This window comes from Anomaloglossus baeobatrachus, chromosome 3, assembly GCF_048569485.1.
Source record: "Anomaloglossus baeobatrachus isolate aAnoBae1 chromosome 3, aAnoBae1.hap1, whole genome shotgun sequence".
Taxonomy (NCBI): Eukaryota; Metazoa; Chordata; class Amphibia; order Anura; family Aromobatidae; genus Anomaloglossus; species Anomaloglossus baeobatrachus.
Window position 1 is genome coordinate 285,681,202 of NC_134355.1, and position 13,314 is coordinate 285,694,515.

The following is a 13,314-nucleotide window of genomic DNA, read 5'->3' on the forward strand; positions in this document are numbered from 1 at the left end:
TGATGCGTCATCTCTGACGTCACAGCGCATGCGCAATACACCACATTCCGCCACACTCAGCCGTCTTGGGCAAATTACTATTGCGCCTGCGTATCGCAGCGAACCCTTACGGTTACATATTGGCATACGATCTCTACAACGCCAATATATATTACAAGATGAAGCTTGCTTTATATATATATAGCAGGTATAGATCATATAACTATTTTCAGTATATACTACCACATCGCTATAGGGCACACAGATATGATCTTTACATAGACAAATATGCACGGCAAATACATATTCATGATCATAAATTAGCTCTCTGTTGCATATATTTCTTTTACATAATCATACTTATATATATTCATATATTAATCAATGTAGTTTATTATACAGCATAAAACAGGGGCCCTGTGTAAGATTAATAACATATACAAAAACAGGCAACCCTAGATGCAGAAATTTTCCAAGACTGATCATTAATATACTCCAATTTATCAAAGCAAGAAGATAAATTTATAATTCAATATTTTCCAAAAATTTGGATGAATGCCATAGGCATTCTATCTCTAATGTTATAGCGTTATAGGATATTAAACAGACAAGTCCTTAGGTACTTTTACATAGGTAGGAAACAACTAAAAGAGAGCAGTTCGTTAAGCCCTTTTGGAGATAAGGAACCCATTTTAAAAATCCATTCAGATTCTTTCTGTAGTAGAATTCTATCGAAGTCCCCCCCCCTTGGATTACGCCTTACTACTTCAAGTATAGAGAATCGGATATGCTTTATATCCCCGTGATGTATGGTATTTATATGCCGGGAAATTGGGGTATCCCTTTTATTCCGTATATCGGATAAGTGCTCCCCTACCCTTCTCCGAAATTCTCGTCTTGTTTTACCTACATAGTCAAGGGGGCAGTTGCAGGTGGCTCTATAAACAACTCCGGTAGATTTACAATTACTAAAATCTCGTAGAGTGAAAGTTTTTCCTGTTGCTGCACTTCTTACTATTTTACATGAATCCATAGAATCACAATAACTACAGGTCCCACATCGGAACATACCGCATATCTGCCTGTCCAGCCAAGTCCCTAACGGACGAGGTCCTTGATATATGCTATGCATGAGTCTATCTCCTATAGTTTGGCCCCTTCTATAGGTAATGCATGGATTGTTTGGAATATATTTGGCCAGATCTCTATCTGCCTTTAAAATATTCCAGTGTTTATTAATAATTCTATATATCCGTTCAGATTGTATTTAAAATACAGGCCTCAGACATGTTTGGAAGATTCCTGGACAGAGGGTACCCAAAAAGAATCTTACAGCAATCCTATGCATTTGCCAGAGATATTGATAGACATACACTTATGTCTTCAAAACAGAAAAAGGAGGATTTGAATATTACACGTATTATCGGTACCTTTGACGTCCAATCTGAACGGATATATAGAATTATTAATAAACACTGGAATATTTTAAAGGCAGATAGAGATCTAGCCAAATATATTCCAAACAATCCATGCATTACCTATAGAAGGGGCCAAACTATAGGAGATAGACTCATGCATAGCATATATCAAGGACCTCGTCCGTTAGGGACTTGGCTGGACAGGCAGATATGCGGTATGTTCCGATGTGGGACCTGTAGTTATTGTGATTCTATGGATTCATGTAAAATAGTAAGAAGTGCAGCAACAGGAAAAACTTTCACTCTACGAGATTTTAGTAATTGTAAATCTACCGGAGTTGTTTATAGAGCCACCTGCAACTGCCCCCTTGACTATGTAGGTAAAACAAGACGAGAATTTCGGAGAAGGGTAGGGGAGCACTTATCCGATATACGGAATAAAAGGGATACCCCAATTTCCCGGCATATAAATACCATACATCACGGGGATATAAAGCATATCCGATTCTCTATACTTGAAGTAGTAAGGCGTAATCCAAGGGGGGGGGACTTCGATAGAATTCTACTACAGAAAGAATCTGAATGGATTTTTAAAATGGGTTCCTTATCTCCAAAAGGGCTTAACGAACTGCTCTCTTTTAGTTGTTTCCTACCTATGTAAAAGTACCTAAGGACTTGTCTGTTTAATATCCTATAACGCTATAACATTAGAGATAGAATGCCTATGGCATTCATCCAAATGTTTGGAAAATATTGAATTATAAATTTATCTTCTTGCTTTGATAAATTGGAGTATATTAATGATCAGTCTTGGAAAATTTCTGCATCTAGGGTTGCCTGTTTTTGTATATGTTATTAATCTTACACAGGGCCCCTGTTTTATGCTGTATAATAAACTACATTGATTAATATATGAATATATATAAGTATGATTATGTAAAAGAAATATATGCAACAGAGAGCTAATTTATGATCATGAATATGTATTTGCCGTGCATATTTGTCTATGTAAAGATCATATCTGTGTGCCCTATAGCGATGTGGTAGTATATACTGAAAATAGTTATATGATCTATACCTGCTATATATATATAAAGCAAGCTTCATCTTGTAATATATATTGGCGTTGTAGAGATCGTATGCCAATATGTAACCGTAAGGGTTCGCTGCGATACGCAGGCGCAATAGTAATTTGCCCAAGACGGCTGAGTGTGGCGGAATGTGGTGTATTGCGCATGCGCTGTGACGTCAGAGATGACGCATCACGCATGCGCACTAATATTGCCACTGTGATTGCCGGTATCTTATCGATTTATGCATATTTATTGCGGGTAATCAGATGGGCATATGCGGCACTTAGCCCTGATGTGGCATTATGAGACACGGAAGGCCGCAGCTAATCTGTCCGAGTTGATATGGATCTGCACCTGCGGGACGCGGTGCGATGCACTACGCATGCGCGCTGACGTCATGGTGACGATTCGCGCATGCGCGGTGGGGTCATGCGCCGCGCACGCGCGCGGACATCGTTCATAAACTATTCATGATACACAGCTGCAGTGTTTTAATTACTGCACGCAGGCGCAATAGCGGCATTATGACGCGCCAGCCCATCCTACCTAGGGGCACACAGCTGATCTAAGTTATGCCGGCTTTATAAACCTCCACGGGTATGCAGATCCATAGAGTCTCCAGGGACGGAAGTGGCTGTTTATCTTGACAGGATCACTCTGTGCTACCGCCGATTCCATTAAGGAAAGACTCCGTGGATCTGCATACCCTATTGATTCTTTGTTATGGCAAGTAGATACAATGTATTTTGACTATGTCTATGTTTATTTCCCACACATGCATGTGTTATTTTTAATGATACAAATATGCAAACCTGATAGACTATATTCTGCTTTTTGTAGCCTCCTGATGAACCACAATAATTCATGTGGGGAAACGCGTTGAGGTGAAGATCATACTAACAGGCTTGATGTCAAACTCACTCTGAATATACTGGGACTGGATTCTATATGCTTGCCTATTCTGGACTTGCTTAAATCACAAAAGCGTCTGCCATGAGTATAATGGGAAAAAGCATATAAGCCCACAAGTTAAGTGTTTGTGAAGCATTATCCATAATCCTGGAGTGAGCGGCCTGTATTTGTGTTGAATAATCATTGTATGTTATATGCAAATCTCTTTGTTATCAAGGATCCATATGTACTATAAACTACTGTATGCTATATGTATGCGAACTGTCTTTGATACCAAAGGTACATGTACTATAATTAATTCACTGTAGGTGTGGATATTTAATTTATATACCTAAAATAAAGAAATATTTGGGAATATAATTGTCTGTTACTGATGATACATATTCCCTAGGCCCAATAGCCAACGTCTAACTATGGGATAGTAGGCCCTCAAAGTCCTGTATTCAAAAAGATTCCAATTCCAGGTGAGCTAGCGGAAGGTTGAGCCTCTGTCACTTGTACGATCTTGTGTTCTTTATGGGAATGAACAATATGTTTTTGCATATTGGTGAACAAATAAAGTTTACCAATGTTTAGTTCCCTCCCAGTGTTGTCTGAGTAGTGTTTTGCCCACAGGGCAGGAGTGCGAGCGTTCAGTGGGGTGAGCCTTGGTCGCTGTGGTCTTTCTGAAGACAGCTAGGCCAGTGGACAAGAGCAACCACTGACCCTTTTGTCTCCTCAGGTGGATTTACAAAATAGTAACAAAATATTTAGAATTAAAATTTATATTTTTAGGAGCAAAACAGTAACATTGCAGTGACATGACAAGAATCTGGATAACTAAATATGCTAAATAGATGCAAGTCAAATTTATGTAGGAGATAACCAAGATGACAGTTTATAAAATTATGGTATTCTTCAGTTTGAAGCTGTAATGGATGGTGCGATGCGGAGCCTGAAAGCAAAAAATGCAAAACATTGTTATGTTTTTGCTCATCAGTGTATCTATTTAATACAGATGAAGAGTGCAACCAAAAAGAATTATATCACAGATTGCGCCTTTGTTGAGAGCGTATTGGTTGTAGACAGTAATTTTAATTTGACCATGGACCTCATTTTGCACACATCTACTGGAAGGTTGTCACTATGTCACAGCGCAATTAGTCTAGGCAGGTTGGCCCTAAGAATTCAAACATTGTTTGCTGCTTGGATGGTACTTCACACTGAAAATAGACATTACTCTAATTTATCTTCAGAAAATAGATCATACTGCAGGTTGGGAACATTTTCATATCTCAACATGCATAGACCAATCTCTGATCTTCCGGTTTCCTCCACTTTATTTTCCTTATTCTCTGGATCACTGGCCAAGGTAAGAGTAGTTTGGGCGGTGTGGCACCATTATATACCATGTTGGATGCTAAGCTCCTGAACTTCCTCAGAATAGTGCATCATCATAGGGGGTAGGGACCTGCGCGTCACAGAGTTTGATGCAGTGTGCTGGATAACAACCAATAGGTTGCTAAGGTGCACGTGTAAACCGCACATGCACTGTGTTTAGAATAGGACTCTGTGAATCACAAACAGGATGCAGTGCTATGCAGTATCTATAGGAGCGCCTACTGTGTGAAGCAAAGACATGGGACAAAAGGGGGGTGGGGCGGTGGGCTTGGGGGCTTACTTCATGAATGTGTAGAGTAGAAGGGTGGAAATGCAAATATAGGTGAAGACCTATTTTGTTGAGAGAAAGATATAGTGTAGGAGGAGACCACATGGAAAAAGAGAAGCATAATGGTAACAGTGGTAAATATACAGAAGTTGTAATAAATAGTCATACATATAATATATGGTAGCCACTACATCTAGAAATGGAGACACATACAAAAAAGTTACAACATCTGGAATGCGTAGAAACATCGTAATATCTGGAATAAAACATCTGGAGTGCTCAGAGACAAAATAATATCCAGGATAAATAACAATAAGTGGAGGCATATCTTAATACAGGAAGAACTGTCATGCTATATCATACAATCCGAGTAAGAAATATATTAATATGGGTATATAGGTTGTATGTTAAGAATTTGTATTGGATAATCCAAAACATAATAGGCATAGAAAACGAATCTTCAGTAGATGATATATTAATTATGGTTATATGTGCCACGTAGAGGTAAAAGAGAGTTATGAGTATGGTTCTACATTTTTTAACTATGCTAAATTTTACTCACCTACCAGAGTAATGGGGGAGGAGAAACTAGGGTTTTGGTTCTTGGTGGTATCAGCGAGTCTAGAGGAAGAGAAATTAGGATAGCCAAACTATTTCCCTATTAAGGCCCTTTGGAGATAAAGTTTGGAGTGTGTGGATCAAGAATGTTTCTCACTGTTTAAGGATTCTGATGTGATTAATTCCCCCTCCCCTCCCCGTCTGGGTCTAGGTATTTGTTCGAGGATCTGGAAGCGTAACTGTGCTACCGAATGTCAGGCTTCTTTGAAGTGATATGGTAAGGAAGCCAGGTTTTGTGGCATCTTATGGTGGATTTATGGCTGATGATTCTGTCTCTTATGTTTTGAGTTAATTCTCCCACATATGGAAGTCCACATGGACATTTTACAATGTAAATGCCAAAATTGGAGTCACACGTATAGTATCTTTACTTGGATATGATTTACCAGTTGTGGGGTGAGTGACTTCACTACCCTTTATGATGTTGGGGCAGGACACACAGTTCAGACAAGGGAAAGTCCTCATTTTTGGAGTGTTGGAGATAAGTTGTCTCAGTATTTTGCGGGTACCGCTTATATCTGCTTGAACCACGCTGTCTCTTTTATTTTTGAGTCTCTTGGCACAGAAGAGAATTGCTGACCTGAAGGCCTCACTATTGGGGTAAGACTTTGTGTGCAAGGGCCAATGTTTACGGATAGAGGAATATAATTTTGGAATAAGTGGGTGAAATATGTGAATGAAAGGTATGCATTCTGGTTTGTGGAATGGTACCGGAGGTGGAATCAAGGAAATGGCCCTTCTGCTCTCTTGTTGCAGGAGTCTACTGTGGTAGTTGTGTTCTCTGAATTTGTGGGACATCTCATTGATCCTGGTTGGTAGGGTGGTTTTGTCAGAAATGATGCGAGAAGTCCTATGGTATTGTGATCTGGGCAAACTGTTCTTGACAGAGTGAAGGTGATAGCTTGTGTAGCACGTTTGCAAATTACATATTGAGAGTGCGGCACATTTGTATAAGTAAGCATCCTTTTTACAATTTCCATGAATGATAACCTGTTGAAATTTTAGGCAGCACATTCAGTAAAGTCCTAATCCATGTAGCCCACACAAAGTCTGACATGAGACCCACGCAAAAGTCTTTTTTTGTTGTTTGATTATTTGTTAGCTATTACTTGCATTAATAGCATAGGTAAAAATAAATATATTAACTGCATGCCACAACTGTAAAGCAGAGCATATACTGTAGCAATGGTAAGTGGGTTTCAAGTATCATCTCTGTTAATAATGAATTAAATAAAAAACATTACATTAAAAAGCGTACTGAAAAAAGTAAAGCCACTTACATCAATTGTACAGATGCAAAGGCTCTCAAGAGAATTAGTAAAATGTCAAATTTGATTAACTCATTATCTGTATTCAGGCATAAATTATATAGAAAAAACATATCCTTAGAGAACAAGTTGTTGTTATTTCATTTCATAGCTCACTTAGGTAGTATTTAGATAATGTACTTTAATTGTGCCATTTTTTCTATTGATATAATGAATGTTCCATGATAATTGTATTTACCTTTTAGGGAGAAATATTATAACTCTAATTATAATAACACAATGCAGTACCTTTCACAAAACCTGAATGTGGTTCATAAAAAATGATTAGATGCTACAACTATTATTCAGTAAACTCTCACAAACAAGTATCTTGTATAAATAGTGATGTACTTTCTTCTAGATTTGAGATCTAAAGGAAAAAAATGGAGGTATCCAGCTCTTAATGGGAACTTGTCACCAGAATTTTTGCAATTAAACTAAAAGAATCCCCTACTGCAGCGCCTGGGCTGCATTTTATGAAGGTGCACCTTGGCCCTGACTCCCCTTCCAGACCTAAATAAACACTTTAGAAATCTTACCTTTTGGTATGCTAATAATGTTTTCTGACCACGGGGGTGGGCTGTTTTTCATCCGTTATTACCCCTCCTGCCGCTGTTGGCTGTCCCCCAATGTTCATTTACATATATGAGGCCGTCGCCCTCATGTAACGCAGAGCTCCTGAGTTCTTGCGCATGCCCAGTGGAACTATCGAGGGACTGAGCATTGTGCAAATTGCAAGCACTGGTGAGGTTATTGCGTAGGTGCGAGATTATGGGCGGCACTGTGAATGTCATCACCAGCGTCATCAAAGTACCCGCCCATAATCTCGTGTCCGCAGTAATAGGTAACGTGGATGATATGGCCAGCACTAGCGCATAACGGTGGAGGCAGAGGGAAAAGCGCGGGCACGAGATTATGGGCGGGTACTTGGATGACGCTGGTGATGACATTCACAGCACTGCCCATAATCTCGCGCCTGCGCAATAACCTCACCAACGCTCACAATTTGCACAATGCTCAGTCCCGCGATAGTGCCACTGGGCATACGTGAGAACTCAGGAGCACTGCGTTACATGAGGGCGACGGCCTCATGTATGTAATGAACACTGGGGGATGGCGAAAACAGCCCACCCCCGTGGCCAGAAAATATCATTAGAATACCAAAAGGTAAGATTTTATAAAGTGTTTATTTAGGTCTGAAAGGGGGGCCAGTAGCAAGATGAACCTTTCTAGAATACAGCTGTACCGCCCCGCGCTCAGCTGCAGCCGAGCCGCTCGTATCCGGGCTTGTTGGTGGGTGGCTCGAGCGCCTCCGGACTCGGGGTCACTTCGCTCTGAAAGGGTGCTGGCACTACTTAGGGGGGTGGTAGGTAGGTGTACGGCCGGAGTCGTGTTTAAGTTCATGACGCCACCCATGGGTTGTGGTGAAGGTGGACACCACCGCTGCGGTTACTGGGCACCCGGGGCAGATGGTGATGCAGCAAAGTGTTAACCCCTCCGTGGGCAGGGGTGGTTGCCCTGGTACCCATTGGGGAGAGCTGGGCGGTGCAGGGCGGTGCGCGGCTGGATGGCTCTGTTGTACTCACTGTTATTGACACACACAAGTCTCCGGTAAACAAAGTTGATGGTGGTCGGTGCCCGCAGCTTGCAGCGTCTGGTCCCCCACCCGGTTCGGTGGTCTTTGCCTTTCTCCTGCACCATGTAGTGTATGTGTAGACTGCCTGTGCTTCAGCGATAGGAGTCCGCTCCCCGGCTGTATGTATGTCGGGAAAGCCCTTTTGCTCGCAGACGCTGGCCCGTGGGATCTCTCTGCCTGTGCGGTGGCTTTCTATCCCCCTCTGTGGGCTGTTGTCTTCAGTCGGGACTTGGGTGGGAATAGACCTATAGTCCAGACCGCAATCAGTCAATGAACTCAGTCCAGTGGATTCTGGACCTCGTTTCAGGGTCTGAGTACCCCCCTTTGTGCTACCGTTTCCAGTCGGTTCCCCGGGTCGGTACGAGCGGGCCACTACCCTGTCCAGGTCCACCACGGTTCCACCGAGCCGTCTTCCCGGCTCCTGCAGGCTAAGGCCACCCTTTGCCTCCTAGCCAAAGGTGCCCGGGCTCCAACCCCGGCAGCTGTTAGACTCCTTCACTCCTCACTCATTGACACTCTCAACTCATCTCTCCATCATCTTCTTCTCCACTGGACTTCCTGCCTCAGGCACTCAGAACTCCTCGGTGGGCTTGGCCAACTGCCTGGCTCCGCCTCCCTGGTGTGTCCATCAAGCACTGAGGGAGGTGACTAGTGTTTATGGTTTGGCTGATGTTACCTTATTGGGGGACAGGTGTAATGCGGGGGTCTATCTGTGACTACCTGGCTAGTCCAGGGCGTCACACAGCCCAGGAGCTGCAGAAGGGGATTCTTTTAGTTTAATTGCGAAAATTCTGATGACAGGTTCCCTTTAAACATGCAATTCTCTTTATTGTTTAAAATGCGTGACAAAGAGATCATTGCCAAATGGATAGTATATCCATCAATGCGTTTCAAGTGCATATGGCACTCAATCATTAAGCGCACAACATCAACACTATTTTCAAGCAGTTTTTCTATGCCGTTTATAAAAAATGTGCTATGTATGCCTTACTGCTCTATAAAGGAGGTTTTATTACAGAATTGTGCCCTAATTTAGATGTACTGTAGTTTAAAGGGCGTTTATCACCCCAAACATATATAAAACTAAGCATATTGGTTTTATAATCACCTACTCTGCTATTCAAAAAATGCACTTTAGGCTGCATTCACACATCGCATTCATGTCTATTTGTATATCATCCATTTCACCTCCGTGTTGCATTTATAGTAAATCCATTTTTTCTCATCCATTTTTTAAAATGGAAGTTTTATTTATCTGTTGATTCCTAAAGTGATCCTGTCACCAGATTTCTCACCTATTAGCTGCCAATAAGATCTTATATGAAGCTTAGAAAATGAGTAAAGTCTCGCACCAAGTGACTACACTGATATTGTTACTCCACGAGATACACCATTATGATATCTTAAGGGCTTAAGATCACAGTGGTGCTCAACCATGAAGCCACACGTTAAACATGGCCTGTTTTATATTGGGAAAACTTTAAGACCACTCTATGTTAGATTCCGTGAACATTATAATCCTATCTACTCAGGAAAAGGCTCCCCTACATTGACAGAACAAATAAGAAATAAACGTAAAAGGAATTCTGAAGAACTTAAGTTTGTCGGCATTAAGAGGGTTAATTATCCGCCGCAAGGTGGAGACTTGCACAAAATTCTGTTAAGAAAGGAGGCAAGATGGATCATTGATCTGAGAGATCAGGGAGAGCTCAACTTAAATGATAAAAGGGACTTCTTGGTCTTCTTATAACATGGTATATGCACTCTGTATTATGGATGCTGTATGTTATCAATATTTTGATGCATTTTTTATGTATTCTATATGTAATGAAGACGTTTCTATGAGTCCACCCTAAAAGAAAGTGAATCAGAACCATGTGATATCAGGACCTGTTGAAGCGTGACTGTACATGCTAAATGGCCACTGTTGTCCACATTTCCCAGCACATCCCCTTCCTATGGTTTTAATTCTTGGATGAAATAAGGAAGTCTTTTAAAGAATTCCGATGAGTGCCACCTTTTCATTCAACATTTGGGATCTTATATACATCAATCTAGAATACTGTATAAGTGCCCAGGCTGATCTGTATGACGTAAAAATTAGATTTTATCATACTCACCTGGTGGGTGGTCGGGTCCGATGGGCGTCACTGGTCCGGAGCCTCTTCTCTTCCTTAAATCGCTGTCCTCCTTCCCAGCTCCATATGGATGACTCACAATATGTCATGCACACAGAGACCTGCATTGCGCTTTGTGCATGCACTTTGATCTGACCTGCTGAGGGCAGAGCAAAGTACTGTCATGCACGGATGCAAGGGAGGGTGAAATATCACCCATGTAAGCGCACTACAATACTTTGATCTGCCCTCAGCAGGCTAGATCAAAGTGCGCTTGCACAAGAGTGCAATGGAGGTGTGGATGACCTAGGATGTTTCATGCACATGGAGTAGAGATGGAGGACAGCGACTGCACAGAAGAGAGAAGGTGCCAGACCTGGGACCAGTGACGCTCCTTCTACCTGACCTCTCAGTAGTGAGTATAATAAAGGTAATTTCTATGTTATATAGAGCAGCCTGGGCACTTACGGTATATACAGCATTCTAGAATTCTCGTTCTGCGTGGCCCTCTGCTTACCTGCATGGAAGCCCAGGTGTTGCATGGTCCTCTGCACTCCTGCATGGCCATCCTCATGTGCGTAGTGCTTGGATTCCCCCCCTTCCCCCATGGTCAACCACAGGTCACTTGGTCCTTTGCATCCCTTCATTGCCGCCCACATGTAGTGAGGTCACCGGCTCATTCCCTCGTGGATGCCCATGTGTGTGTTGGTCCTCATCTCCTTCTTAGGCCCCAGGTCCTGCACATGCTGCACAGAGTTTCCTTGTCCCCAGCCTGTGCGGCGCATGCTTCCTGTCCTTTGAAGAAGCATGCATACCTTGCTAAGGTGTCCCCAGCCTATCACTGGAGGCACTAGCTACTGAAATCTCTCCCCCCTTATATGAGGGGCCAGAGCAGTGCATTAGGATTCAGATTCTAACCTGTGTGTTGGTCCTGTCTGTCTGCCCTGGTCTCCTATCTTCCAGCACCAGACTTTGTTGCAGCCAGTTTTGCTCTGCTGTGTCTGTCCGGTCTGTCTCCTTGGACCTATCTTGTTGGTTCCCTGCTACCAGCCTGTATCTTGCACCTGTGTCCATACCAGCCTGAATCCTGCACCTGTGTCTGTACCCGCCTGTACCTTTATCCATACCAGTCGTCACCTGTTGTCCTGTCTGACTCAGCCACCCTGGCTGCACCTGTGTCCAATGTCCTCTGCCTGATGTCCCATGCCTGGTGATCCATGCCTGATGACCTGGACCTGATGACTGGAGTTCCACCAATGTCCTGTTCCAGGCTGCACCTGGGTCCGATGTCCTGTGCCTGATGGCCCTTGCCTGGTGACCTGAACCTGATGACCTGTTGTGGAAGTTCTTCACCTAGTGAAGGGGAAGATAGGACACCTCCTGTTCTCACCTGCAGCTGTAAACTGCACTTCTAGCCAGTCCCTATACAGCCTCCGCTCCTGTCCGATACTTAATATGGACCAAGACACCATGAGCCCCGAGCCCCAGGCCCCAAGCACACACTTCCACATGATGTTATTTGTGGACACCCGTCTTTCCACCTCAAGGCCTAGCTTCCAAATGGATGAGAATAACCGGCACCCTCTACTGGGAGAAGAGGGACTAGGAGTGGTCCCAAACTGGAAGCACTTGAGGAGAGGTAATGAGAATGCTGCTGACAAGGAGAAACTGACATTAACCCTTTACTTGCAAAAGGAAAGGATACTACATTTAATAGAGTCTTACATGGCAAATGAAGGATCTAGTCTTAAATATGTCACTAGTCTCATACAGAAAAGAGACGGCCGTGACAGTTGGTCATATATATATATATATATATATATATATATATATATATTTATATATATATAATTATTATATACATACATGCAGTGATGCAACTAAAGTTTGATGGGTCCCAATGCAAGATTTGGCCCCCATCCTTTTACGAGGGTCTGCTGATAAGTCTTTGGCTTTGTGATCTTTCTGAAAGAGGAGTGATAAAATTCTTGTGTCTGCAAGGAAAGTCCATGAAGGATATTCATGGTGATATGTCACAGACATTGGGGGATCAATGCCCTTCATATTCCACCGTTAAGAACTGGGTTGCCAAATTTAAAACGGGCCACTTCAGCACCAATGATGAAGAATGTCCTGGTTGACTGAGAGTGGTTGTTGTCCTGGAGATCGTTGATGGTGTGCACAACCTCATACTGGAGAATCGATAAATTTCAGCTAAAGCAATAGCAGACATCATGGGGATTTCCCGTGAACGTGTTTCTGTCATTATCCATGAACATTTGGACAGGAGGAAGCTATCTGCAAAGTGGCTCCCCAAATGTTTGACAACAGATCAGAGAAGCATGTGATTGAAAACTTCCCGGTCCTTTTGTCAGCGTTTCTGGACTGATAAGATCTTCCTGGATCGACTGGTCACTATGGATGGGACCTGGATTTATTTGTATGACCCTGAAAACAAGGAGCAGTCAAAAGAGTGGAGGTACAGTGGTTCTCCTTCATCCAAAGAAGTTCATGGTGAAAAAAATCAGCCACTAAGGTGATGGCGTTTGTGTTCTGGGATAAGGAGGGCTTGCTGCTAGTGGATTACCTTCGAAAGGTTCCACCAT